General features: G+C 42.7%; 1 long non-coding RNA gene across 3 annotated transcripts in view; it reads right to left on the bottom strand.

Annotated features, from left to right (window-relative positions):
- LOC140190496 (uncharacterized) overlaps nucleotides 1–24,266 on the bottom strand; it is an 88,872-nt gene that overhangs the window by 45,815 nt on the left and 18,791 nt on the right. For 2 of the 3 annotated variants that reach the window (XR_011883617.1, XR_011883618.1), the window contains exon 3: nucleotides 4,908–5,426. The exons of the other annotated variant lie outside the window; for it this stretch is intronic. This is a non-coding gene — a long non-coding RNA (uncharacterized lncRNA). Of the gene's footprint in view, nucleotides 1–4,907; nucleotides 5,427–24,266 lie in introns of those variants that run through there. 3 annotated transcript variants of the gene reach the window in all.

The following is a 24,266-nucleotide window of genomic DNA, read 5'->3' as shown; positions in this document are numbered from 1 at the left end:
CAATGAGGTAGTGTTTTGAGAACAGTCAAGTATTTTGTTTGTATTCACTGATGATCAAACACAGTGTAGGGTGCTGGAGTCACTCTCATGTTTCTCTTCAAAATAGTACTATGAGTCTTTCATCCTTCATACTGATGTTTGACTTGTTATCAATTTTTCTAGTTGTAACACAACTTGGATGCATCACAACTTGGTTTGGCAAAAGCTCTGGCTAAGACAGCAAGGAAAAGTAGAGCCCAGTCCATCAGGCAAAACAACCTCCCTGCCATTGACTCCATCTGGAATTCCTGCTGCCTCAGGAAATCAACCAACAGAATCACGGACCTGTCCCATTCTAGTTCTCTCTTCTCTCCCCTCCCATCAGACAGAAGATATAAAATCCTGAGAACACGAATGACCAAACTCAAGGAAAGCTTCCAATCCATTGTTGTAAGATTATTGAAAGAATCTCATAGACTAAAGGATAAAGTCTTGATCCACCAGTCTACCACATTGTGGCTCTCAGACTTTATTTTTACCTCCTGTGTGATGATATTGGACTTACTGACCATGAAGTTCAAATGACGAACTTAATCCCGATCGGATATAGATAGCTACGAATACACTCACAAAAGGGAAGTTATATTGTAACTACCTATTCTCCAAAAACTAATTCACTTCCCTGTTTATCTTCCACTGCACATTTAGCTGCCACTGTCCATTGTTGGAGCAGTGGATTCACGTTCTTTACCAAAGAGGTGACACTTCTAGCTAACATAGCAGCTTAAGCGCAGTTCAGTTATTTTTGGTGACACGTTTAAATCCAGAGAAAACTCTTAAAGCACATTTAAAATGCACTGATAATTTTCTATCTTAAAAAAAAATTACCAATTACAATTTCTAAAACACGAAGGATTGCTGAAACACAGGTACAATTCCTATATGCTAGAATCAGAACCATAATCAGGTTTAGTATCACTGGCATATGTCGTGAAATTTATTTGCAATATGTAATAAAAATAAAAAATACACTGAGAAATATATATATAATAAATTAAATAAATACTGCCAAAAGAGCAAAAAAAAGAAAAAAACTAGTGAGGTAGTGTACCTAGGTTCATTGTCCATTCAGAAATCTGATAGTGAGGGGAAGAAGTTGTTCCTAAAGCACTGAATGTGTATCTTCAGGCTCCTGTGCTTGCTCCTTGATGGCAGTCATGAGAAGAGGGTATGTGCTGGGTGATGAGAGTCCTTAATGATGGGTACCACCTTTTGTAGAGATTACCTTTTGAAGATGTTCTCAATGCTGGGGAGGCTAGTGCCCATGATGGAGTTGGCTGTTTACAAATATCTTTAGCTTTTTTCCGATACTTTGCAGTGGCTGCTCCATGCTAGATCGTGATGCAGCCAGTGAGAACACTCTTCATGGTACATGTTTAGAAACTTGCGAGAGTCTTTGGTGATATACCAAGTCTCTTCAAATTCCACATGTCATGCCGTCTTAGTAAATGCATCAAAATGTTGAAATTCTGTCAGCAATAGTTGTGTCATCATCATACTTATAGATGGGGTTTCAGCTATGTCGTGGGTGTAGAGACAGTACAGCAGTGGCTAAGCATACATCTTTGAGGTGTGCCAGTGTTAACTGATAGGTGGAGGTGAGGAGGAGATCCGCATAGCTCTCCCATTGAGGAAGTCAAGGGTCCATTTGCAGAGGGAGATACAGAGGCCCAGGTTGTTGAGTGATACAGAGGGCGTGATAGAGTTGAATACTGAGCTGTCATCAATAAACAGCAGACTGATGTACGTATTGCTATCGTCCAGGTGATCCAAAGCCAAGTGGAGAGCCAGTGAGACAGCATCTGCTGTAGACCTATTGTGGTGACAGGCAAGTTGCAGCAGATCTACGTCCTTGCTTAGGCAGAAGTTAATTCTGGCCATGACCAACCTCTCAAACACTTCATCACAGCAGGTGTGCGTGCCACTAGGTGATAGTCGTTGGCTCAGCTCACCCTGCTCTTCTTGGGCACTGGTATAATTGTCATCCTTTTAAAGCAGGTGGGAACCACTGACTGCAGCAGTGAGAGACTGAAGATGTCCTTGGGCACTCCCATCAGATGGTTGGCATAGGTTTTTAGTGCCCTACCAGGTACACCTCAGGGCCCGATGCCTTGCAAGGCTTCACCCTCTTGAAAGACATTCTGATGTTGGCCTCTGAGACAGAGATCACCAGTTACTGCAAGAATATGCACAGATGTAGTTTTATTCTCCCTTTCAAATCATGAATAAAAGGTGTTTAGCTCATCTGGGAGTGCAGCATCACTGCTATTTTTAACGTTGGGTTTCACTTCGTAGGAGGTAATGGCCTACAAGCCCTGCCAGAGCTGATATGCATCTGATTCCATCTCTAACTTCAATCAGAATTATTTTTGTGTTCTAAAAACACAAACAAACATTGCAGATGAACTAATTGTCCATCACAGAAATCGAATGCAGACAAATGAATTCTAATTCACTCTGTGTTCTCCTTGGTCTTCTCGATGTTCTTTATCCATTCCCTATAAACTTGAATTGGTGTCTATATTTATACTATTTTTCTGCCACTTGGGTGAATTCACATGGATATGATTTTTTTTCTGATACCCCTTTTACACAAACAGTCTGAAAGCTTCTTAGAGATATTGTTCCCAAATTCCCATAATTAATGCTGTGAAGCTGACACTTTGAGTGTAACTATTAACATTTGATATGCTTAGTAATATTATACATCTGGTCTGCAGACTTCTTGAACTAAGTAACTTAGCCAGCTTGTCTGGTTTGAAAAAAAAAACAATTAAGTTACCAATTGTCTTACACTGCAACTCAGTCCGGATACTGAGACCCAACGTCCTGCTTTCTATAGACAGTGCGCCTGTTTTCAAGTCTGTCCTTTCCACTTCAAACTGTATGCAATTTACATTAAAAATGATGACTGGCTCCCGCTTACGCTAAGAAGCTAAACAAAGAATATTAGTTGGAAATGTATCTTATTCAAAAACAAGACTTTGATCTCTGTTAAGTGTCAGTTGCTGTGTTTAGAAAGCTGGGCTTGAAAAAAAAAGGCGGCGGCTCCTGGCTCAGGAAACAAAAATCTATCATTCCTGCACTGCACGTTGTCCAACTTCAACACTATATTCTGGTTTTTTTGTTTCCTTTTTATGACCTGAATGTCATTGATGATATTCAAAACAAATGATTTTCATTGCACTTCATGTGGTAATAATTTTTTTAAAAATAGCAATCTCAGTCCAAAGGTTGTTGCAGAATTCCTCAGGACCCAATTCAAGAGCAACTGTCTTCAGCGGTGACTCTTCATAGATTGAGTCCCTTCAGTTCACCATGTCCATGCTGACTATCAAGTACCAATCTGTATATTGTCACTTACTTCTTCAGCCCTTTATCTCTTCCATCTATAACCTCCCACCTTCTTACTTCATCACCCTTCCCCACTCCTCCCACTTTCCCCCTCACCTGGTTTCACCTATTGCCTGCCAGCTTGTGCTCCTTCCCTGCCTCCCCAAACTTCCTTTCCAGTCCTGATGAAGAGTCTCGCCATAGATGCAACCTGACCAGCTGAGTTACGCCAGTACTTTGTGTGTGCAGAACTTGATCCAGAGTTTTATGTGTCTTGGAAATTCAAATAAATGTATATTAAGTGTTGTGAAACTACCTTTCACTCAGGCATTGTATTCCAGATTCCAAACACCCTCTGGTTGAAAAAGTTCCGTCTAAGTTTCTTATATGTAACACTAAACCTATGCCTACCACCTGGCCAGAAAGGGATCATGGCTGTAAATACTGTTGCTTAGATAACCAAAGGTTGTGCTGACATTCTAAAGACACAATCTTCCCTGCATCAATAGATCAGAACTAAGGATATGTACTGATCAGTTCATGGGGTTAAGTTTCATTTTCATCCTTTCAGAAAATGAAGTAATCCAGGCCCGCTTGAATGATGACCAGAAGAACATTCAGACATAAACTGTTAAGTGATGAGGGGGCAGCGTGGTAGGATGGCGGTTAGCACAATCACTGTACAGCACCAGCAATCACTGACCGGTGATCAATTCCCACCGCTGTCTGTGCAGAGTCTGTACACTCTCCCCGACTGTGTGGGTTTCCTCAGATGCTTCAGCTTCCTCCCACAGTCCAAAGATGTATGGATAAAGTTCGGGTCTGTAAGTTGCGAGTACGCTTTGATGGTGCCGGAAGCCTGACAATACTTGCAGGCTGCCCCCAGAACAATCCTTGCTGATTTCATTTGACGCAAATGACGCATTTCACTGTATGATTTGATGCTTCAATGTACATGTGACAAATAAATCTAATCTTTACGATCTTTAATCTTTTTAACCTCACATGACATTCAATGCCATCAACATTTGTGAGTCCTCTATATTATCCTGGAGTGGGGACTGGACACAATTGGACAGAAACTAATGTGAACTGATTACAGTGACATCTCATCAGTGAATTTATCAAACTGGGTATTAATGTTTCAAATGAGAATTCAATTGATCTTTGAATTTTAGGGAAGCCGATCATTTCCTGTAGGATAAGTAGTTGGAAAATTTTCCTAAAATACCATGTAAAGCTAGTATGCATGTCATGACATTCAGTTACTGGTCAAATTTATCAGTTACGGTTATAGGTGTTCCCCTACAGCTCTCAAGTATTTTTGGTGGTTTGCTTCCAGTGAACAGTCCTCATGACAATCCAAAACAGCACTGAAATATTAGTTGTCTTGTGACCCTATCCAGCCTTTTCCCTCTTTCTCTCTGTGATGATTGACCAAGGTGAGGATGGTAAAGACCCAAGTGTTCGAGCATCCGCGTCTAAAATTGAGACACAATATTTTTTTTAGATTATGAAGACACGCAGTCCTCTTTTATTGTCATTTAGTAATGCATGCATTAAGAAATGATACAATCTTTCCTCCGGTGTGATATCACAAAACACAGGACAGACCAAGACTGAAAAACTGACAAAAAACACATAATTATAACATATAGTTACAACAGTGCAACAATACCATAACTTGATGAAGAAGTCCATGAGCACGGTACAAGTTCAAGGTCTCTCAAATGTCCCACATCTCATGCAGACGGAGAGAAGGAAGAAAAATTCTCCCTGCCATACCCAACCACGGCCTGACTCTGAGTCATCCGAAAACTTCAAGCTCTGATCAGCTCTCCGACACCGAGTACTGAGCACCATCTCTATCCGAATGATTCGATCTCCTTCTCGGTTGCCAACAGCAGGCAAAACCGGGGATTTTGAGGCCTTCCCTCCGAAAGATTTCCGACCGCGCAGTAACGACAGCAGCGAACTAGCGTTTCAGAAATTTTTCCAGATGTTCCTCTGTGCTTTCACGTCCATCTCCATCACATCAGAATTGTCCACGGCCCCTATTTAACAGATACAATATCATTTTTCATCAGAGGGCTGCGCACACGCAGTGCACTGCTTCTTTCTCCTCCTGCCTTTTTCAATATGAGATTAAGATGAGGACAGGGTTCTAAACTAGACACAAGACGAGAATCCAAAATAGAGGGGTAATTGATTGCCGAAACTCTGTTCAGGTGCTCTTTAAATATTAAAATCCTGGTGCCAAAACATGGCTAATTAGCAGAATCTTCAAAGGGGCCATGCCAGCTGACCATATTGCAGAAAGTCAGAGCATCTAAACCCCAGAAGCTAGTGAAGTCAGGTGTGTATCATAACACTCTCACTTTCACAAGAACTTCTCCCATGAGTTTCAGCAACCACCACTTCCCCAAATAAAGCAACTCTTCTGCCAAAGTTAAGCTTAGCCATTTTGTAAGCTAAACCTTGCACATTCTTACTTTAGGCATGAATCATTTCACTGGGCTCAGGTGGAGGATCTGAAGCCAATACTTCCCTCCCCCAGCACACCCTGCCAAGTCTTCTATGAGCTAACATTGCCTAAGATTGCCTGGCAGAATAGATCTGATATTGCATCTGATCCACATGATACAGATCATATCCCACCATTTTGACGAGCCTTATTAAGGAAAAATAACAGCTTGAGTTAATGTGATTCAGTTCCAGGCGTAGGGGAATACTGGAGGGAGCTTAGGTAAAGAAGGAGTGACAGATCAGTGTGTCATGGGAACCTGTGTACTTATCATCAGAAACAGGGTGGTTAGGTATGAGAAAGAAATGCCTCACATAAAAGATTGTCAGGATGTGTGGATTTCCTCTATCTCACAAGTATTGGCAATGCTTGGAGCTGTGTTGCTAGGTGGTTTCCATAACAATGGCAGCAACATTGAAGTAATTTTGCTTGTACAGTTTAATACAAAAGCAAAATGCAGCCGATGTTCTAAATTTGAAACAGACGTGGAACACACTGAATACACTTAGCATGTCAAACAGCATCTGCAGAGAAGGAAAATGAGTTACCGACCTAGAAATCCAGTCACAAAGAGCGCATGTTTGAATACACCAGGCAGCTGATGTCAAGTATTAATGATAAGTCTTCTATAGAGCATCTGGAGTCACTCTGCTATATTTAAGGTGCCAGTTGCAATCTTAAAAAAATATTAAATTATAAGTTGAAAGCCGAACTTAGTTTAAGAATCACAATGAACCAAATTCTTTAAACCTCTGGTGGAATGATTCCAGATACCCTGTCAGATACATAAAATAGATCCTCAAGGAGTAACAAGACATGTGTTTGTTGTTCCACAAAAATAGTCTGGGAAAAGTAAAACAAAGATTTCAGAGTGTACTGAATCTGAGTATTTTGAGTGACTGGGTGCTTTCCAGCAACTTCAAGTGCAAGTGTCACAACCCTTCAGCATGATTTCTCATCCAGATACTCAGTAGAACCAAAGAGGCAAATATTTCAAACAGCAGAGAAATAAAGATTAGAACCTTCTGTCATATCTAAAAACTTAACTCTTAAATTAGTAAGTGAGGGAAAAAAAGAAATGGATTCGGGACACTTCCATTTAAGGAAAAGAATAATTTATGAAACACAACTACTGCAAGCCAACTGATCTTTCATCTTAATGGTAGATGAATGAAACAGCATTTCTTGAGATTCAGTACGCTGGCCGCTAACCTCAAATAAAAAGGCATATATGATGAAAGATTCTTGGGTATTTCAGCTTTGAATTGAGGTAACTGAGACAAAAGGAAATCTACATAAAACAAGCTGAAAGGAAACAAATTTGGATTTTGCAATAGGGAAAGAGGAGAATGCAATTTATGCCAAAAATTTCAGGACACTTAGTCATGAACCACTCTCTCATTTGTTCAATTTGATGGTGTGATTCCAGTCGTTTTTTCTAATAAATTCTCCACAGTGATCTCTCTGTCAATGACTTCGTACACAGGTCCAATGCTACACAATTTTAACCCAAGAAACATTAGCTCATAGCTTCACCAGGTACATTGTAGTCTTCTGGATACATTCATTTCAACAATTTCAAGTAATGATTTTATTATTTCTACTTGCATCCACTTCATTTCTCTGGATCGCTTTCTACCTCCTTTTCCTTTGCAACAATTTTTCCTTTTAAATGTTTTTCTTCTCTTCCTCCTTAGCACTAATTTCCCCTTCTGCTCTTTCCCTAGAATGCACATTAGGAGCATGAACAGGCCCACCACAGCCCCTCAAGCCCCCTACCCACCTTCATAGCTGATCTATCCCAAGCCTCATCTCCTCTTTACCAGTTTCCCAATGTTCACAATACCATAATCGTTCAAAAAGCGCATCCTCTTTCTCTTTAAAGATCTATAATGATTGACTCTTCAGGGATAGAAAATTTCAGCGATCCACCATCCTCTGTGATCCTGTGCACTAATGTCTTCATTTGAGATGTTACACTTTTCAAACAGGTTGATACATTTGAACACATGACCACATTTACTAGAAATTCTTTGCATCTGAAGCGCTTTGGGAAGTCCTAGTAGAAACATCTCTAGGTATTGTACCCTGTCATGTCCGCTAAAGATTTTACATTCTTCAATAAGATCACCCTTGATTCCTCCAAACTTCAAAAATTACAGATCCAAATCCTTTAGCCACTCACATACTGAGAGCCTGCTCATTCCAAGTTAGTCCATCACCAGCTTTATCACATGCTGATAAATGCTTGATAATCTAAGTGTTAATCTGGATCAGGTATAGAAAATGTACATCAAAGAAAATACACATGACTACTTTACATCAGCTTAATGTGAAAAAGACTAAGGAGCTGGTGGTGGACCTAGGGAGAGCTAAGGTACCGGTGACCCCTGTTTCCATCCAGGGGGTCAGTGTGGACATGGTGGAGGATTACAAATACCTGGGGATACGAATTGACAATAAACTGGACTGGTCAAAGAACACTGAGGCTGTCTACAAGAAGGGTCAGAGCCGTCTCTATTTCCTGAGGAGACTGAGGTCCTTTAACATCTGTCGGATGATGCTGAGGATGTTCTACGAGTCTGTGGTGGCCAGGGCTATCATGTTTGCTGTGTGTGCTGGGGCAGCAGGCTAAGGGTAGCAGACACCAACAGAATCAACAAACTCATTCGTAAGGCCAGTGATGTTGTGGGGATGGAACTGGACTCCCTGACGGTAGTGTCTGAAAAGAGGATGCTGTCCAAGTTGCATGCCATCTTGGACAATGTCTCCCATCCACTACATAATGTACTGGTTGGGCACAGGAGTACACTCAGCCAGAGACTCATTCCACCGAGATGCAACACAGAGCGTCATAGGAAGTCATTCCTGCCTGTGGCCATCAAACTTTACAACTCCTCCCTTGGAGGGTCAGACACCCTGAGCCAATAGGCTGGTCCTGGACTTATTTCCTGGCATAATTTACATATTACTATTTAATTATGTATGGTTTTATTACTATTTATTATTTATGGTGCAACAGTAACGAAAACCAATTTCCCCCGGGATCAATAAAGTATGACTGTGACTATGATCTCTGTTCAAAGACACAGGTAGCACAGCGGTTAGAACGGCACTATTACAGCTCGGGGCATTGCAGAGTTCGGAGTTCTATTCTGGAACCTTTCTGTAAGGAGCCTGTATGTGTGGGTTTTCTCCAGGAGCTCTGGTTTCTTCCCAGAGAGTAGGTCACTGTAAATGGTCCCATGATTAGATTAGGGTTAATCAAATTAGTCAGAGGTTGCTGGGCCGGCAAGGATTGAAGAACTGTATCACTAAATAAATAAAGAATGAACACATCCCAGTGTTCCCAAACTGGAAACCATGGATAATGTCTGGGAGATTCATTCCCTAACAAAATCTATCACTAAGGTATTCAAAACAGGTCACTCTGCCCTTTACAAGGAATCAACATGCAACTTCCATAAAGCTACCAGAGATGGCAAGAGACAAAAACCAGTCCAAAATCAAGTCCTGAACCAACTGCCTAGGATGGATCCCTGAATTCCGACCATCAGTTGCAATCAGTAAGAACAGGCAGCAACACCTCTACCTCATCATAGATGCTCCACAAGACTGTGTTCTTAGCCTCCTTCTGTACTTATGGACTGCATGGCCAAAGAATGCTCAACTCCAACTGCGAGTTTGCTGATGATAACTCTGGAGTAGGCAGTATCTCAAATAACAATGAGTCAGAGCAGAGGAAGGAGATAGAGAGTCCAGTGACATGGTGTCATGACTTCAATATCAGCAACACAAAAAAGCTCTGTCATTGACTCCAGGAAGGGAAGGCGATACAAGTGATCTTGTCTATATCATCAATATTGAGACTGAGGTAGTTGAGAGCTTCAAATTTCTAGGTGTGAACATCACCAGTAAGCTGTCCTGGTCCAAGCATGTTGATGCTTCAACCAAGAAAGCTCACCAGCTCCTCCCCTTCCTCAGGAGGCTGAAGAGATTTGGCACGTCCCATTGGATCCTCACCAGTTTTTATCGATGTGCCTTAGAGAGCATTCTATCTGGATGCATCACTGCTTGATATGGCAACTCCTCTGCCCTTGATTTCAAGAAACTGCTCTAGACATTGCTCAACATCACAGAAAACCAACTTCCCCTCTAAGGACCCTTCTTGATGCCTCAGTAAAGCAGTGAACAAAATCAAATCTCCCTCCCTGTAGACTCTCTCTTCACCCCTCTCCCTTCAAGCAGAAGATACAGTCTTGTGCTATTGAACAGTTCCCTAGTATGATAAGATAGATTCTTGATCTCACAATCCATCTCACTATGACCTTACACCATATTGTTTACCTGTATTACAATTTCCTCTGCAACACTTTATTCTGCATTATTATTGTTTTACCTTGTACTACATCATTACACTGCTGTAATGAATTGATTTGTATGAATATTATGCAAGACAAGCTTTTCACTGTTCCTCAGTCCATGTGACAATAATAAACCAATTTACTGATTTCTCACTTCTCAGATACTGTGTAATTGGGGAGTATTTGTGTCATTTTCTGGGTAGTTTTCCACACTCACCCCATCTTCCTGTCCACTTAATAGTGATAGAGTTCCTCTTGTCCTTACCTACCACCCCATCATCCTCCACATCCAACACATTATCCTCTGCAACTTCCGCCATCTCCTAACACTAAACATACCTTTAACTCCCTCCACCACTCCCCCCCACTTTCCACAGGGATTGCTCCCTTCATAATCCCCTTGTCAATTCATCCCCTCCCCACTCATCTCCTCCCCCCGACACATATCCCTACAAGTGGATATGTACACCTCCTTCCTCATCTCCATTCAGGGCCCCAAACAGTCCTTCCAGGTGAGGCAACATTTCATCTGCAAATCTGTTGGGGTCTTCTACCGCGTCCACTGTTCCTGATGTGGCCTCCTCTACATTGGTGAGACCCATTGTAAATTGGAGGACCACTTCATTGAACATCTCCGCATCACCTGCTACATGTGGTACTTCCCAGTGACCAAACCTTTTAATTCCCATTCCGACTTGTCAGTCCATGCCCTCCTCTTGTGCCAAGATGAGGCAACCCACAGGTTGGAGGAGCCACACCTTATATTTCACCTGGGTAGCCTCCAACTTGACGGCATGAACATTGATTTCTTCTTCTGGTAAGCAAATTTTGCCCCACCTCTTCCTTTATTCCCCACCATGACCTTCTCATCTGCCTACTACATCCCCCTGGGTCCCCTCCTCCTTCCCTTTCCCCTTAAGGTACACTCTCCTCTCCTATCAGAGTCTTTCTTCCTCAGCCTTTAACCTTTCCCACCTACCTGACTTCACCAATCACCTCCCAGCTAGCCATTTTCCCCTCCCTCACCTTTTTATTAGGGCATCTTCCTCCTTCCTTCTCAGTCCTGAGGAAGGATCTTGGCCTGAAATGTTGACTATCCTAAACGTTAACTTTTCCCTAGATGCTATCTGACTTGTTGAGTTCCTCCAGCATTTTGTGTGTGTTGCTTTGCATTTCCAGCATCTGTAGGATTTCTTGTGTTTATACTTTTCGTCAATGATTTATAGATCTTTGACATGTTTTTATAAACAACATGAAAATCTAATGGATGATGAGTTTAAATTAAATTTTGAGGGAAACTTCAAATCCAACTCCTGGCAACTGCTCAATTTTTTTTATCTGTGGGGCCGTGGTCTCACACAAGGATAGGCAGAGAAAATGAATGAACTGAAAAATGATTAACACTTTTTGATGCTTTTTCTTTCACAAGTATTCAACACAGTCCAAAACAGCAGACTACATTGTTCAGCCGATTGAACTAGCTCATGATTTCTTTTTCAACATCATTCCAGAGTGTAATGAATTGCACCCTATCCTCGTTATATGCGTCTTCAGACTATGTGGATTCACAGTTATGCGAGGAACTTATTTCTACCAAGGTCTTGTTGTATGCGTCCAAAACTCACAGTTATGCGAGGAGCATTGCTTTCCCGCCAATACAAGTCACGTGTGCACGCTTCAGTCTCACTGTTGGGACGAGAAGCACTGCATTCCTGCCAATACAAGTCACGTGCGCACGCCTCACAATCTTACAGTTGGGACGAGAAACACCACTTTCCTGCCAATACAAGTCACGTGTGCATGCCTCACAATCTCACAGATGGGACGAGAAGCACCACTTTCCCGCCAATACAAGTCACGTGTGCATGCCTCACCATCTCACAGTTGGGACGAGAAGCACCACTTTCCCGCCAATACAAGTCACGTGTGCGTGCCTCACAATTTCACTCTCGCACTGGTTTTGGCAAGGTGTGGATGCGCGATCTTGCGCTCTTAAACTTTTGTTGGTTTTACCAACGGTGCAGTGATCTTGTGCTTGAAATATTTAACTATGCCTCCTAAGCATCCGATGTCATGTCTTGGGCCGTCATCTGAGCAGCAGAGGACTGCTTTAACACTTGAAAAAAAGTTGGGAATTATAAACGGCGCGGCATCAGCTGAAGGTAACACAGCTCTGGGAAGCTACTGCCGGGAATAGAATCTTGCCTCTAAAGTTCTTGTGTTGCTTGACAATGCGCCAGCCCATCCTAAATGTTTGGACAGCATTCATCCTAACATAACAGTGCGTGTCCTGCTGCCTAACACAACATCGCTGACTCAACCAAGATGTGATCCACATTCAAGGCATGCGTTTTTTTTTACGGCAAACTATCTCTCAGATGCTGCAAGCAACAGACGATTTTGAAAATCCTGGGAGTTTACCAACGGTGAGGAAATGGTGGAAGTCGGAACACTTGGCACAAATGGCGATGGACATGGACCCACGATTAGAACGGAGTCAGCACTTCAGTCGTTCCCTGGCGTCAACCCTTCTTCCCTACAAGCAAATTTATGCTGAAAAACAAAATGCTGCCAAGCAAACAACCCTCACCACTTTCTTCAAATCGGTGTAATCTTCTGCTGCTGGCAGTTCTAAGAGTTCTGTGAGTCTTACTTCACCCCTTGCTGTGCTTGATATGATCCTGACGACCACAACCATCCACCTTATCCATGTAAAGCTGCCCGACACCACAACAACCACCCAGCTCCCGGAGCGAACACACCTGCAACCTACTGTACACCCTAGGATGTTAACTTTCTATGATTTATTACATTGAATATTACCCTAAATTAATTAAATATAATACAAATCCCTAATATAATACGCATCCCTATTTTCTCCATTTAAATAATTATTCACATTATGCGTCAACATCGAGGAACATATCCCCTGCATATAATGAGGATAGGTTGTACCTAAAATTATATTCTGACTGAAAACAGGAAGATCTTACAAAAGCCCAAATGAATGTTCAATTGATTTATTTTGCCTATGGTAGAGAGAACTGCTTGTAAGAAAATTGGTTGGAAACTTAAAATACTGACACCAAAGACACTCATGAATTTTTACAGATGTACCATAGGGAGCATTCTAACTGGCTGCATCCCTGTCTGGATCGAAAGAAGCTGTTGAAGGTTGTGAACTCGGTCAGTTCCATCAAGGGCCTGATTCTGATACTGCAAAAAAGTCTTTAGCACAAATAACAGGACAATGCTATATTGTCTCACGAGAAGGAAAACTATCAACAGAGCAAAGTTTTGAAATAATTTGTTGGATGAGATTATATGCCCAAGTACTTCTGAACCTACGTTTATCAAAACCAAGGTTCCATCTAAATTCTGCGCAGTCATTTGTTCTGATAAACGATCATGGGAACTAATGGAACTGTTTAAGCAAATCTCACCATCTGGCTTTAATTGATTCCTGTCATGAAAGATTTTTGATGCAGCTCCTGTTACACCAGACATTAAATGTAATTTATATTTCAGTGCAATTTATATATATATATATCTTACAAAATGAGTGTTTAAAATTCAATAGTTGGTTATTAAATCTGACTATTTTATATTACTGAACAGCTGAAACTGTCACAATGCTTAGGTATAACAGAGAGATGCAGATTATATAGAGAGTAGTAAATTGCTGGGACTGATAACAGTTTAGTTGTATTATAGACTCTGCACATTCTTTAAGCAGTGAGAAGTAGGCATAGTGAAATACAGCAGGGAAACACGGAATCTGCCCCAAACATCAACCACCTATTTTCACTAATCCTACATTAACCCTTTCTCATTCTCCCCATATTCACATTAACAATTCCCTCCAGTTTGTACCGCTGACCTACACAATTAGGGCACTTTACAGTGTACTTGAAAAACTACAAACATGCATGTCTGTGGGATATGAGAGGAACTGGAGGACATAGAGGAAACACATACAGTGCTGGGGAAAACGTGCAGACTCCACGAAGACAGCACCTGAGGTCAGGACTCAACCCGGGCTGTTGGCCCCATGATGCAGTGGCCACTTTGCCACTTTTGATAACTATTAGTGGTGTTAGTGTGTATTCCGGCGTTAAGGTATATAACAAATATCAAGTTTAACAGTAGCCGCTCATCAGATTTGAATGTGGACCTTAGATGAAATTTACCTGAACAATAGTTCTCCTGGAGCTACAGACTGGAGTTGATTGCAAACCAGACAATGCTGATTAACATTCATTTTGTGTATCCGGCGTCTGGGTGCAAAGAAGGAGGTGTGTGAAAACAATATGTAATTCAAAGGAGATATTGTAGATGCTTTGTAACTACAGAATTGTTCTGCTGTTACCTCTGATCGTTAGCTTATAAAAATGTCATGGAATATTCAGTTGGGAGACTTTATCCTCCAAGAATATCTCATTTTGATGAATAAAACACTTCTATATCCACCATCTTCAGTGTTTAGCAGATGATTTTGTTCATGTTACAACAGTGGTTTTATATTGAAATATTCAACAAGTTTCAATGACATGAATTGCTGTGGGAGGTCAATTATTGTTTCAAGTTGAAGAAACATTTTCTCTTCGACCTCTGAAGCCTTAATTTTAAATAATCATTTATATTTACATAGACTTTTTAAGATAATGAAATGCTTCAAAGAAGTGGTTCGAACTCTGGATGTTCCACTCATTGACTTTGATTCACATTGGAATAACTTTAATGCATATTCCAGCTGTGACTGCAGTAAAGATCACTGAACCAGAGGGCTAAATATTGCTGTTCAACACACACAAAATGCTGGAGCAACTCAGCAGGTCAGGCAGCATCTACAAAAAGAAATAAAGAGTTCACATTTCAGGTCAAGGCACTTCATTAGGACTGGAAAGGAAGGGGACAGAAGCCAAGATAAGAAGGTGATTCCTCTTAATGGTCAACTGGGAAGACCAGTTTCATGTTACCATTTGCACTAGGCTCATTGATTGTGGTTGTGACACGTTTTCACTGCCAGAATGTAAAGCTCAAAATTCAAATCATTGATATTAAAACAAGTATTCAATAGTAATTGAACTTTATAGTCACAGATCTGGCTACATGACAAGTGAAGCCTTTTACTTGCAAAATAACTAACTCCTGGGGGAGCTTAAAGGATCAGGCCATATCCGCAGAAGGAAATGGACGGTCAACAGATCAGATCAAAATCCTTTATCTGGACTGAATGAGTGGAGAGAAGGTAGTCAGCATAAAGAAAGGACTGGGTATTAGTGGGATAGGTTGGGGTTGGGTGTGTTTTGGAAAACCTAGGTAAATCAGAGCCAATCTGATTAGAGAATTCAACTTTTAAAACTTTTTATTAGTCTATTGTTCAGTATTTTCTGAATGGTTCAGTATTTCTTTGTTGCGTTGGTTAAGTATCTGAAAAAGAACGCAAAATTAAAAAGCATGCAAAAGGATTACTTTAAAGTAGAAAAATGCCAGAAGGTCTGCACTAAAGGGCAGAGTTTGGAGTGGAAAGTTCCTTGATAAATATGTTTCACAAAAACAGTCACAACCGTTTCCCCGTGGGAACCATGACAGAGCTGAATTTCTGAGTTCCACCGGTGGGAAAAGTATCTGATGCCATCAGAGGTTCTGGGATCAAGGCAGGTCCGGTCAAATAACCTCAATATGAACTTCCATAATTGGAATTAATTTTTCAGGCAAGAGCAATTTACTTTGCTGGATTTGTCCAGTTTGTGATCCTAACCTTGAACAAATTTAATGGAGAGACAGGGTGAACGTGAGTATTGGTTGGGAGGGAAGAAACAGATCACCGTGGGACTTGTGTCAGTGCATTCCCAGTCTGGCACTGAACAGTGGAAAGATGGTAATCTCAAGACTAATCCATGGAAGTCTCTCCACAAATCAAAGCAGATACTTTCCTCAACAATATTCCCAAAAGATAAAGTTTCCGGAGTGAGATGAATTAATTGAAAATAGTTATCAGCACGGCTTACTCCATGCATAATGCATTTCCATCCCATAATGTTAGTACAAATAGACTTGTGTGATTGAGTTTCTAGGCTGGCTTGTTTAAAAAGCGGTAATGGAAAATTCTACAGCAACCTCCAATAAAATTGGGATATTTCCAGAAACTGCAGTGAGTGACAAACTTTTTTACATTACTTACATCAGTGTGGCAGTGGTGACACTACCTCAGATCTACAGGGACTCAAGTTCAGATCTACCTATCTGCGTGCAGTCTGTGCAGAACTTGTTCATTATCTCTGTGACTGACTAGTCTTTCCCCATGTACGCTCATTTCCTCCCACAACTCATTGATGTGCATGTAGGGTACAGACCAGTGGTAGAGCTGGTTGAGCCACTGCCTGACAGCACCGGAGACCACGGTTCAGGGATTCATCTTCGAGCCTGAATGAATATGCCATAGTTGCCACCGGCTTCATCAAGACCTGCCTGGATGAGTGTGTGCCTTTGAGAACATACCAGACAGAACCAAACCAAAAGCCGTGAATGAACCAGGAGATTCATAGTCTTCTGAGGGCTGATCTGTGGCATTCCAGATCAGTGATCCAGAGATGTTCATAAGTCCAGGTATGACCCTATGGAAGGCTATTTTAAGGATGAAAAAGCAATTAAGATTGAGGTTAGAGATGGAATTAGATAAACGTCACCTCTGGTAAGGGTTGTAGGCCATCACTTCTTACAAATGAAACCTAACATCATGAATGGCTGTGATGCTTCACTTCCAGATGAGCTCAAGGTCTTTTACGCTCGCTTTGAAAGGGAGAAAATACATCCGTGCAAATGCTTGCAGCATCTGGTCACCCTGTGATCTCTATCTGTGAGACCAACATCAGAACATCTTTCAAAAGAGTAAACCCTTGCAAGGCGTCAGGCCCTGATGGTGCACCTGGTGGTGCTCTGAAAATCTATGCCAATCAACTAGCCAGAGTGTTCAAGGACAACTTCAATCTCTCACTGCTGCAGTCGGAGGATCCCACTGCTTCGAAAGTGCGACAATCGTAACAGTGCCCAAGAAGAGCAGGATGACCTGCCTCAACAACTATCACCCAGTGGCAGGCACATCTACTGTGGTGAAGTGCATGAGAGGTTGGTCTTGGCTAGAAGCAACTCCTGCAATCACCTGGACCTGTTACAATTTGCCTATCATCAAAGTATATCAACAGCAGATGCAATCTCACTGGCTTTCCACTTGGTCTTGGATTACTTGGACAAAAGCAGTACATACTGCTGAGTTTTGAGCATTCAGCACTATCATACCTTCAGTACTAATCACCGAGCTCCAAAACCTGGGCTTCTGTAGCTCCCTCTACAACTGGATCCTTGTTTTCCTCACAGGGAGACCACAGTCTTTGTGAATCGATAGTAACATCTCCTCCTCACTGACAATCAACACTGGTGCACCTCAAGGATGCGTGCTTAGCCCACTGTTCTACTGGTGAGTGGTGTCGCAGCAACAACCTTACACTCAACGTCAGTAAGACCAAGGAAGTGACTGTGGACTTCAAAAGTGTCTGGCTTACAGCTACTCGGGGCTAGACCGTCACCTGATGTCACCTTACATCACCCAAGCAAGTCACCTTGCCGGAGCGAGCCAAGTCACATCGCCAGAGCAAGTCAAGTCTTCTCCCTGAAGAGACTGCCAGTAAGTCGCCTCTCCTCACTGGGGCCAGCCTGTCAAGTTACCGCACCTGAGTGAGCCTGCTATGCTACCTTACCGGAGCGGGTCCGTCAAGTAACCCACCGGAGTGAATCAAGAACTGCTGTCTGTATTTCCGGGGCTGAGTCGAGAGCTCGCCGCTACTTGGAGCCACTTTGTGCCAAGATAAAGAACTGTCTATCGTTGTGTGGTTTTGTCTCTTCGTGTCCTCGCCTCCACTGGGTAGGTCCAGCTGTTTGCCGCTATCCTGAGTTGGGAACTGTCTCTTCGTGTTCTGTGTCCTGTGTCCAGGAAGAGTCCCGGCTCTGAGTCCTGCGTCCAAGAAGAGTCCCGGCTCTGTGTCCTGCGTCCAAGAGTCCCAGCTCTGTGTCCCGTGTCCAGGAAGAGTCCCAGCTCTCTGTTCAGATTTTCCGAGTTCTAAGTCCAGGCTCCAATGTTCCGAGTTCCAAGTCCAGGCTCCGATGTTCTGAGTTCCAAGTCCCAATCCAGGTCCAATCTGGGTCCCGAGTTCCCAGGCCAAGCCCAAGTCCAAGTCCAGGTCCCGAGTTCCCAGGCCAAACCCAAGTCCAAGTCCGGGTCCCGAGTTCCCAGGCCAAGCCCAGGCCCTGAGTCCCAGTCTAAGTCCAGGGTCCGAGCCGAACTCCAGCCACGCATATTCCCACTTCCGCTTTATTCACTCCTTGATGTCTCTCTGTACAATCCTTGCTTCTCTGCTTTCCTAGTAACTATTAATAAACTTTATTTTTGTTAACGCTACAAAACATGTTTGTGTCCTGCATTTGGATTCACCCATGCTCCGCACGCGTGACAGAACTGTCTAGCCAAACATCGACCCAGCAGACACAAACACTGTTTTCTAAACTCTTGCTAGCCAGAATCCCCTACTGGATTCCTCCCAGAGTGCAACTTACAGAATTCAAAAAAGTGACTCGAAATTCCCAGGTACCAGTTTAGAAAAAATTGTGTAATTACTACGATAGTTATAAAAGGTCAATGTGTTGTTAGTCTGTTTTGCCCACCGGCCAAAACCCCCTCCACCCACCCGGGTCATCGATAATGCGGGCAAATCTGTTAGTTCACCTGGAAGCTCCCATTTTGAGGGGGGGCGGCGCGGGTACTGTCATGGTCCTGATCGATTATTCCTTGGTCCCCTTAAATTTCCTTTGTGCCACAATCGGGACCATTGACTCCTTATTTTCCTTTAATTCATTGTTTCCCCGTGTTTCTTGGGCTCTGTAATTAAAAGCACTTGATTCTCAGCTGAACGAGCAGTATATGGTGTCCGGCTTACAGCTACTCGGGGCTAGACCGTCACCTGATGTCACCCTACGTCAGCGAAGCAAGTCACCTTGCTGGAGTGAGCCAAGTCACATCGCCGGAGCCAGTCAAGTCTTCCCCCCGAAGTGAGTGCCAGTAAGTCGCCTCTCCTCGCCAGAGCCAGCCTGTCAAGTTACCGCGCCTGAGTGAGCCTGCTATGCTACCTCGCCGGAGTGGGTCCGTCAAGTAACCTGCCGGAGTGAGTCAAGAGCCGCTGTCTGTAGTTCCGGGGCAAAGTCAGGAACTTGCCGCTACTTGGAGCCACTTTGTGCCAAGATAAAGAACTGTCTATCGTTGTTGGTTTTGTCTCTTCATGTCCTCACCTCTGCTGGGTAGGTCTGGCTGTTTGCCGCTACCCTGAGTTGGGAATTGTCTCTTCATGTCCTTATCTCCGCTGGGTAGGTCCGCCCGATTGCCGCTACCCTGAGTGGGGAACTGTCTCTTTGTGTTCTGCGTTCCGTGTCCTGTATCCAAGGAAGAGTCCCGGCTCTGTGTCCTGTGTCCAAGGAAAAGTCCCGGCTCTGTGTCCTGTGTCCAAGGAAAAGTCCCGGCTCTGTGTCCTGTGTCCAAGGAAAAGTCCCAGCTCTGTGTCCTGTGTCCAAGAAGAGTCCCGGCTCTGTGTCCTGTGTCCAAGAAGAGGCCCGGCTCTGTGTCCTGTGTCCAAGGAAAAGTCTCGGCTCTGTGTCCTGTGTCCAAGAAGAGTCCCGGCTCTGTGTTCCGATGTTCTGAGTTCCAAGTCCCAATCCAAGTCCAATCCCGGTCCCAAGTTCCCAGGCCAAGACCAGGCCCTGAGTCCCAGTCTAAGTCCAGGGTCTGAGCCCAACTCCAGCCACGTATATTCCCGCTTCTGCTTTATTCACCCCCGATGTGTCTCTGTACAATCCTTGCTTCCCTGCTTTCCTAGTAACTACTAAAAAACTCTATTTTTGTTGACGCTACAAAACAAGTTTGAGTCCTGCATGTGGGTCCACCCGTACTCCGCACGTGTGACAAACACACACCAGTCCTCATCGAGGGATCAGCAGTGGAAAGCTTGATCAGCTTCAAGTTCCTGGGTTTTAACATCTCTGAGGATCTATGCTGGGATCAACATATTGATGCAATTACAAAGAAGGCACAGCAGCAGCTGTATTTCATTAGGTGTTTGAAGAGAATGGGTATGTCACCAAAGACACTTGTAAGTTTCTACAGATGAACCATGGAGAGCAACCCAACTGGTTGCATCATTGTCTGTACACTGCACAGGACCAGGAAAAGCTGTGGAAAGTTGTGAAATCTGCCAGCTCCATGGTGGGCACTGGCTTCCATAGCATCGAGGACACCTTCAAAAGTTGACGCCTCAAGAAGGCAGCATCTGTTATTAAGGACTCACTATCCAGGATATGTTATCTTCTCATTACTCCTATCAGGAGGAGGTACAGGAGCCTGAATACATACGCTCAACGTTTCGGGAACAGCTTCTTCCCTTCTGCCACCAGATTACTGAATGAATGATGAACCCATCAATGCTACTTCAGTATTTTATTTTCCTCACTTTTTGCACTATTTATTTTTCTTTTTATACAGTATATACTTCTTACTGTAATTTATAATTTTTATTATTATGCATTATAGTGCACTGCTGCTCAAAACAACGTATTTCATGACATATGGCATTTGAGGAGAATGGGTACATTAAAGTGAAATTAAACCCGATTCTGATTTTTTTTAAATGGGATTAATGTTTTTGTCATATGCACAAAGTCACCGGAAAGAAGTACTGGTAGACATGAAGTAGTCTCTTTATTCAGAAAAATGAGACACAGCAGGCATCAGATTGAAACTCTTTTGGAGGAAGTTATTTGCTCAACCCAACACTACATGACATCTTATATGCTAAAGATCAAAGGACAACTCTATATTTACATATATCTATAATACTTTCTTTTGAATTATGTAAAACTTTTACATCTCCTTCTTCACACCCACACTACAGACACAAAAATGAATTTTAAATCAGCATTGTCTGGTCTTCGAATTAACTGCAGTCCACAACTTCTAGGAACCCATTGTCCACAACTGTATTTAAAATTTAACTTACCAGTCCATATTCAGGTCTGAAGACTGATGGCTGAAGTTAGTTGCTGAAGTTATTTGCTATATGCGTTAACCACAAAACGCCCTAATGAATATGAGGAATGGTTGACACAGATTCAGAGGGCCAAAGGACTTGTATTTGTCCTTTATCTATGACCCTTTGTTAATTTGCTACAATAATTCTTATTCTGGGTTAAAGTCAAAGAGAGGCAAAGGAGAATTGATGGTCGTAAATGACAGAGAATAAGTTTCGGGGTACAGGGAAGGGGAATGTACTGCATAGTATTGCTCTCCAGGGAAATTGGTTCAACTCAACCCTCCTTCTAAATAAATATGTTCAATAATAAAGGAAAGGTGTAAATTGTCTTGTCTCCTTAAATTTTCAACATACAATTCTCAAAAACAGTTTTGTGTTTTAACTTGATGGAAAATCTGCCTGTCTGACTGTGTACTTGCAGATTATTCAATTTATAATATGATGCATCTGCTTTGCAACCAAATTTTAAATTTACATTGTTTCTTGTCCTATTCCTAGAATATATCTGTTTAGTGAACAATCAATGTAATACAGACAGCTTCATTTATAACTGTAAGTTATCATATACTAAGATTAGTTTTATAACTATTCATTTAAAACGATCTTACTGAATTGATAAAACCTGATAATAGCTAATAAAGTTGTTCCTGATCACACTTGGTGAACTAATATCTCTAATTAGTGGTGTGACAAAAAACCAAATTATCAGAAGATTGATGCGGACAAGAGAGATAGGAGAGACAAATAGAGAAACGTTCAAAATGTTAATGAGAGAGCAGAGAGATTAATGAAAAGAGACACAGTTCCGAGTATTGACAGACCGGTTGCTTTGAACCTGAACTGTTTGAAGTTTGATGGACAGGCGATACCCCAGCAGGGGGATAAAAGGAACAGGTTCGCTAAGGCAAGACAGACACCACGAGATCACGAGATAACGAGACCCTGGAAATGCGGTATGCCCCCACAAGTTGGTGGGAGTTTTGGAGGTCTGATAGCGGGACCGATCATAGATGCACAGGGTGAAAGGTACGATTGGCAGGAACCTGGTGTGTGTGTCCGCCCTTGCCTGGGTTCACCACGGAAGAACGGTCGTTTCTGGAACGGAGGGGTCACGGTCGGTGACCTCAGAAGACACTAAAAGGGTTCGCGCCGAGAGCTAACTGCGAGGAACATCAAAGATCTGTGAAACAAAATTTGCATTCGCTCGCTCTCTCTCTCTCTCCAACGGCACAACAGCGATTACTGCGAACTGTACTAAGCTGAACTGAACTCTGCATCACTTAAGACTGATCATTTTACCCCTAGACTGTGATAGAGCTTGATCGATTCCTATTATCCTAGTTCTGTGTACATGCGTGTTTTATCATTGCTAACCTGTTGCATTTATATCCTTACAATTAGAGTACTGTGTTACTTATTTCTTTAATAAAACTTTCTTAGTTCCAGTAATCCAGACTCCAACTAAGTGGTCCATTTCTGCTGGTTTGGCAACCCAGTTACAGGGTACGTAACAGTGGTGAAACAGAAAGCTCAGGAAAGGAAAGCAATGAATCCAGAGAACAATCGTGGTATCTACGAAGCTCACCAAGTTTGTAGTAAGCCTGACTTTTAGATCTATCTTTGGTAGATCAGTTAGCCTCTCTTCCGCATTTTTTATTGTGAGTACTTTTTCCATAGTCTATTCTCCTGAAGATACCAGCTTTATCTTGCTCCATCTCAGCCTTCCATAGTTGGACCATTCAAGTTATAGGCTATTAAGTACAGAAGAAGAAAACGTGCAAGTGGTTAACTCATTGCAAGATCCAGCAAGCAGCAGCTGTCCTCCTGTAGATCATTTGAAGCTAGCCAGAAGATTAATTGACAAAACAAATCCGCCCTGAATAAAACCTGCTCCCACACTACCATTCAGGGCCCTAAATAGTCCTTCCAAGTGAGGCGACACTTCACCTGCGAGTCTGATGGGGTCATCTACCATATCCAGTGCTCCCGGTGTGGCCTCTTATATATCGACGAGACCCAATGTAGACTGGGAGACCGCTTTGCCGAGCACCTCCATTCTGTCTGCCACAAAAACCAGGATTTCCCGGTGGTCAACCATTTCAATACTACTTCCCAATCCCATTCCGACATGTCAGTCCATGGCTTCTTCTACTGCTAAGATGAGGCCACAGTCAGGTGGGAGGAGCAACACCCTATATTCTGTCTGGGTAGCCTCCAACCTGATGGGATGAACGTCGATTTTTTGAACTTCTGGTAATTGCCCCTCCCTTTACCATTCCTTATTCCTGCTTCTCTTCGCTCTTTACCTGCCCATCACCTCCCTCTGGGGCTCCTCCCCCTTCCCTTTCTTCCATGGTTTTCTACCCTCTCCAGCCCATTATCTCTTTAACCAATCAACTTCTCAGCTGTTTACTTCACCCTCCACCTCTCCTACTTCCAACTATTACCTACCATCTTGTGCTTCTTCCTCCCCTCCCCCCACCTTCTTAGTCTAAGTCCTTCCCCTTTCCTTTCCAATCCTGACAAAGGGTCTCAGCCTGAAATATCGACAGTTTACTGCTTTCCACGGATGCTACCTGGCCTGCTGAGTTCCTCCAGCATTCTGTATGTGTTTCTTTGGATTTCCAGCATCTGTAGACTTTCTTGGGCCATGAACTATGCATTAAATGGCAAGGTTACATTTTAAAGTGTTCTAATAGCAGAAAGAATCTATTGTGTTTCCCTGTGTAGTTTCAGTGAAAGTCCCGCACCTAATAATTCACTTCACTAGCCACGAAATTATCAACCCCAAATTAAATTTTGCACAGGTTTTATTTTCTGAAGACTGGTTCTCATTTTAGTTAATCCATAACTGTGCTTGCGTAAATTCATAAC

Source organism: Mobula birostris, chromosome 30, assembly GCF_030028105.1.
Source record: "Mobula birostris isolate sMobBir1 chromosome 30, sMobBir1.hap1, whole genome shotgun sequence".
NCBI classification, from domain to species: Eukaryota; Metazoa; Chordata; class Chondrichthyes; order Myliobatiformes; family Myliobatidae; genus Mobula; species Mobula birostris.
The sequence above is the reverse complement of the archived record's forward strand: the minus strand, read 5'-3'. Positions and strand labels throughout refer to the sequence as shown.